This window comes from Canis aureus, chromosome 16 (assembly GCF_053574225.1).
Source record: "Canis aureus isolate CA01 chromosome 16, VMU_Caureus_v.1.0, whole genome shotgun sequence".
Lineage (NCBI taxonomy): Eukaryota > Metazoa > Chordata > Mammalia > Carnivora > Canidae > Canis > Canis aureus.
This window is the reverse complement of record NC_135626.1, coordinates 37,144,697-37,150,823: the sequence shown is the minus strand read 5'-3', so window position 1 is coordinate 37,150,823 and position 6,127 is coordinate 37,144,697.

Genomic DNA, 6,127 nt, shown 5'->3' with positions numbered 1-6,127 from the left:
CATTTTGCCGCTTCATTTTTGGTTCCACATGGTGTCACCTTGGAGGTGAAATGAATGGTTTGAAAGAAGCTGGAGTGTGCGATGCTGATAGCTGTGTGTGTGAGCTGGGGAAAGGAAGGACACGTCTGTCTTAAAAATGGACTCGCGGTGTGACGGGAAATGAATGAACGACTTGCCTTCGGTGCGGTAGTGAGCAAGCTGTGTGGAGGAGGCTTCTGTTCAGAGTGCTTCTGAAGCCGCTGGAGATCGTCCTCTGTCTTGTGCATATTTTTTCAGGCTAATCTGGTTTGCTTAATGGCTCATCCAATATTGGCTTTTTACATAACTTGCAGTGTGTATTTAATTTCTACTTCCACTTTTCCCCCCAGAAATTTGTAATGGAAAGAACACTAACTTGGGATATAAGAAACTAGGTCCCGTTCCTTCATTTTGTTGCATAGTGGCACCTGCAGGCTACTTTCTGGAAATAATGCACTTTGTTAATTTATGTTGGGCAAGTAAAATGAGGGCTGACCATAATTTTCTTCCCTTAGCCCTCTACGTGGCCTTTGACTTTTCTGATTGCACCCCCCATCAGAAATTTTTGATCATGCATACCCCCATGTATTTATAAATTATATACCTGTACTACTGTACTCCTATATTGTGAAACATAAAACACAAAAATAGATATTAAAAAACAATTCTATGAAAAAGTAAATATAAATAGGAGTTCTAATATATTATTTCTATGCCCAGTTTTGGAGATTACTGGGTTATAAAGGGTAACTTGTAATTCTAAGACTGCATTAAATCCTGAGCTATGGCAGTGGGCCAAGAACATTTCTCCACTGAAGGTGCACTGAGAAAAAGTGCTATCAGTTCATTAATGCAGGGAGGGGCTGCTGCTCCCTGGAACTTTTTTTGTACTTTTCAATAGTTCTCCCGGTAACTCCCCATTCCCACGTCCCATGTTGCCCCTCCCCAACAAACACTCAAAGAACACATAGTACTAAGTGAAGTTACAGTTCCACCTGGCCCCATCGAGGGTTTCCAGCTCCAGGGTTTCCAGCCCAATTTGCCAGAAGTGAAAAACACTAAGCACAGAAAATGTTGTATGTATCAATTCTCAAGCAACTTTACCAATCCCTGTTCCTCTTCTGATGACAAAGGAGGCACTGATTTGTCAGACCAAGGTCACATGGAGTCTGAATTCAAAGCCACATCTGTCAGATACCAAAACCCAAGGTTTTCTCATACTTGCCCTAGACACATGCTGTCAGCATTTTAGGGACACAAAACAAGTGTCTGCTGTCCATATACATGATGCACCATCCAATTCCTTCACAGCACTACCTAAGAGTGTATTTTAAATTGTTACTTATTGCCAGTTTTCCCAACTATAACGTAACCCCCCATGCAGTGACCTTGGCTGTCCTACCACTGTATGCCCAGTCTAGAGCAGTGCCTGCCTTATAGGAGACCTCCAATAAATACTTGTCAGTACAGTTCTGGGATCACAGCATCACTTAGCCTTTGAAAGGCAGAGCATCCAGAAACCTTGGAATGGCAGGCTTCCAGGAGATCTGAGCTCCTAGCTCTTCCTCGGTTCCTCATTTGCTGGATGATTTCAGGCTAGCCTCTTAGCCTTAGGTTAATTGGAAGAATAGGAACAGGATTAGTCAAGAGTTAGTCCTCACATGGTGTCTATTTCATGCACTTACCCAATCCAGGCTTGTAATAAACATCTTACACAGAGGAGTAAAAGTAATCCTCATCAACACTGTAACAAAAGTACCATTTTAGTCCCATTTTACAGGTGAAGAAACCACCACAGAGGGGCTGAGACCCTTGCTGAAAGTCATGCGGGCTAGCAAGCAGTGCTGACTCCACAGGCTGTGCTTGTCACTTGTCTGTCACAAACCACGTGGGATGTGGGTTAGAGGATGAGCGATGAGCCTCTGCTCCCAGCGAGCTTAAACTGCAAGCAGGGATAGCCCTGGATGAAGCGTTCTTGGAATTCAACAACAAAGCCATTCTGCCTTAAGAGATCCACGGTAAACCTTTCAAGAGTGGTCAAACTCGCAATTTAGGTGTTGGGGGTGGCATTTTTCCCTAACGGCAACGTTCCTCCCACTTGGAGTTTGAACCATCTCCTCATACTTCTCTGTCTTCCCACTGAGCTAGAAGCTTTTTGGGAACCAGGGCTGGGGGAGGGGTGTTGGTGGTGCCTGGTAGCCAGAAAGGCCACAGGGCTGCTGAGTAAGCTCCACATCTGAATTACCCCGGTGCTGTGAGCTGGTCCTGGGCAGCATAGCCTGAGCTGTTCCCTCTCCCAGGTGCTCCTAGGCCATAAGTTCCTGAGCTGAGCTCTCCTCCATGTGAAATGTACCTCGTCTGAAGGGAAAGTACATCTCAGCTTTGGCACTGGACCGCCTGTGCTCTGGATGCAGGGGGCAGCCTGTCACCATCCTGAGGGAAAGAGAATTAAGAAATGACTCTGTGTGAATAAGCTCTCCAAAAAAAAAAGCTCTCCATAGCAATGAGCACTGTCCTATTGTATAATTTTTTGAGTATGACCTTGGGCAAATTCTTCAACTTTCCTGATCTCGGGTTCAAAGATAGAGATCCCAATGAAAGATACCCCAGATGAAGTTCTTAGCACAGTGCCTCACGAAAATGCACTAATTAACTACTATTACTAAGTATGTGCCAGGCACTCTTACTAACTACTATTATCAACAACTATTATTAAGTACGTGAGGCACTGTTCATGACACTGGGGATAGAGCAATGAATGAAGTAAATCAAATCTTCTGATGGAATGCACAGTCTAATGACTAATAACAAATATTCAGAAGTTCTGAATTCAGAAGTATTCAGAAGTTCACTATAATCATTTTTAAAAATCCTGAAAATCCGTCTGGCTTTGGCTCAGGTTGTGATCCTGAAGTCCCGGGATCGAGTCCCTCATCGGGCTCCCTGCATGGAGCCTGCTTCTCCCTCTCTGCCTGTGTCTCTGCTTCTCTCACTCTGTGCCTCTCATAAATAAATAAATAAAATCTCTAAAAAAATAAATAATAATAATAATCCAAAAAAAGCAATCTGGGAAACAGCAGAAATAAATAGTCATGGACAATATGAAGTACAAATAGTTATTTTAAAAATACCAAACAAAAACTATTTCCACCCAAGCCTTGCTAATTTGATTAGAGGATGTGTACTACCTCCACAGGAATTTGGGAATTTGGTGAAGGAATGAGTCTTTCCATCATTGCCCAAACCTCTGATTTGATGGAAGACCAGTAGCTGCAGGTGGAGTCCCAGGATGGCTCTGCAGAGAACTCTAATTTTCTAAGGCTTAGCACCGGACGGCTGAGATGGCACCCGGAGTCTGCATTGTCACATGTGTCTAATCAATTTTCCTGCCCGCCTGCTTCTATTGGAGTCATCTGGGTTTTATTTTGTTTTGTTTTAAAGATTTTGTATTTATTTATTCATGAGAGACGGAGAGAGAGAGAGAGGCAGAGACACAGGCAGAGGGAGAAGCAGGCTCCATGCAGGGAGCCCGACGTAGGAGTGGAATCCCCGGGATCACGCCCTGATCTGAAGGTGGCACTACCGCTGAGCCACCCAGGATGCCCCTCTGGGTTATATTTTGATTCAGTCTCTTTGCTGGCTGCTCATGCCACCTCCTCCTAGTCTTTTCAGGCAAGGTTAGGACAGGAATGACAGAGTTTTCCTCCAGAGCAAAAGTCCTGGGAATGGGAGACAGGCTCTCCCTGACAGTTTCCAAGGAGGAAACACGCAAGGGCAATTGGCCCTGCTTCTGCGGGCTCTCCTCCTGGGCCTCTGAATGCCATTTAGAAATATTTTACCATTTGGAAAAAAAAAATAAAAAGAAAAGAAAAAGAAATATTTGGGGATCCCTGGGTGGCCAGCGGTTTAGCGCCTGCCTTTGGCCCAGGGCGCGATCCTGGAGACCCGGGATCGAATCCCACGTCGGGCTCCCGGTGCATGGAGCCTGCTTCTCCCTCTCCCTGTGTCTCTGCCTCTCTCTCTCTGTATGTGACTATCATAAATAAATAAAAATTAAAAAATACATGAAAATAAAATATTAGGGATCCCTGGGTGGCGCAGCGGTTTAGCGCCTGCCTTTGGCCCAGGGCGCGATCCTGGAGACCCGGGATCGAATCCTACGTCGGGCTCCCGGTGCATGAAGCCTGCTTCTCCCTCTGCCTATGTCTCTGCCTCTCTCTCTCTCTCTGTGTGACTATCATAAATAAATAAATAAATAAATAAATAAATAAATAAATAAATAAATAAATAAAATATTAAAAAAAAAAGAAAAAGAAATATTTTACCATTTGGGCCTGACCAGCTGTCTACCACACCCTCTACTTTCATCCCACCTCACTTCCCCTCTTCATCAAAGGTTTTTACCTTTCCCTGTCTCTAATATTATGATTAGCCCTGATAATATCATTGGTGCTTAGAAGGAATTCAAACCAATCCCCAGCTTTCTCAATAAAGAAACAGGCCTGGAGAGGTGAGCTAACTAATTCAAAGTTATGTCATACTCTTCATTCATTTATTCATTCAACCAAGAGCACTTCTTACCCTTAAACATTTAGTTTATCAGCCCAAGCATCCATCAATAGACGAATGGATACACACACACAGAGAAATATTACTCAGCCATTAAAAAGAATGAAATTTTGCCATTTGCAACACGGATAGATCTGAAGAGTATAATGCTAAGCAAAATAAACCAGAATACTGGAGAAACACAAATACTGTGTGATTTCACTCGTACTGGAATTTAAGAAACAAAACAAATGAGGGGTGCCCAGGTGGTTCAGTCAGTTAATTGTCTTCCTTTGGCTCAAGTCATGATCCTAGAGTCTCAGGATCAAGCCCCACACTGAGCCCCACCTTAGGCTCTCCGCTCAGTGGGGAGTTGCTTCTTCCTCTCCCTCTGTCCCTCCCCCTGCTCCTTCTCTCTCTCTCTCTCTCTCTCTCAAATAAATAAATAAAACCTTCAAAAAAGGGATCCCTGGGTGTCGCAGCGGTTTGGCGCCTGCCTTTGGCCCAGGGCGCGATCCTGGAGACCCAGGATCGAATCCCACTGTCGGGATCCCGGTGCATGGAGCCTGCTTCTCCCTCTGCCTGTGTCTCTGCCTCGCTCTCTCTCTCTCTGTGTGACTATCATAAATAAAGAAAAAAATTTTTTTAAAAACCTTCAAAAAAATGAACAAAGAAAAACAAAAAACAAAAGGGAGAGAAAGAGACAAACCAAAAAACCAAACTTGGGGTGCCTGTCTGGCTCAGTCCGTAGAGCCTGTGACTATTGATCTCAGGGTCATGAGTTCAAGCCCTCTGTTGGGTGTAAAGATTACTTAAAAATAAAATCTTTTTAAAAATGAGCACCAAAACTTTATATATATATATATATTTTTTAAGTCTTTCCAGAAAAAATGTGTAGTGAGCAGGTACTCTCAAGGCATTGGAGATATGAAGATGGATAGGATACAGACCCTGCTCTCAGAACTGTCTGGCACAACAGAACCTTAACACGAAGAATGCAATGAGATCAGGTCCAGATAGGGGAGCAGTGGCATTTTAGGATCACCTAAACCAGGTCTAATCTCTGTTGGGCTTTTGCCACCAACCACCTAGAACTCAGGATAAACCATGTAGCTGGGACCTAGGCCTGTACCCCGAGCAGCCCAGGAGCAGCAACGGTGGACAACTTATTTTGTAGAGTGAGTGTTCAGATGGGTACCTGGAACCATTACCCTTTCCAGTGAGGGAGGGCTTGCCAGATTCACAGGTGCAGTGGATGGCCAGCCCCATAACTTCTAGCCTAGCCTCTCATCTTTTGCCTGGTCCTCTGCCTCAGAAGAGAACCTTGTGCAGCATTAAGGAAGGTAACACCTGCCAACCCCTCGGGATTAGTGGGGTGATGGACACCTAGCCCAGTAGCCTTCCTATACAGAGGACAAGGTGGATTGTCCCACATGGCTCTGAGAGCTTGTGCCTCAGAGAGCAAGTAGCTGACCTGCCTTCCTGTTCTAGACTATAAAAGGAACCCAGTAGGAGGAGGAGGAAGGAAGCCAGTTGAGAATCCCCCTCCTAGTAGAGTCCA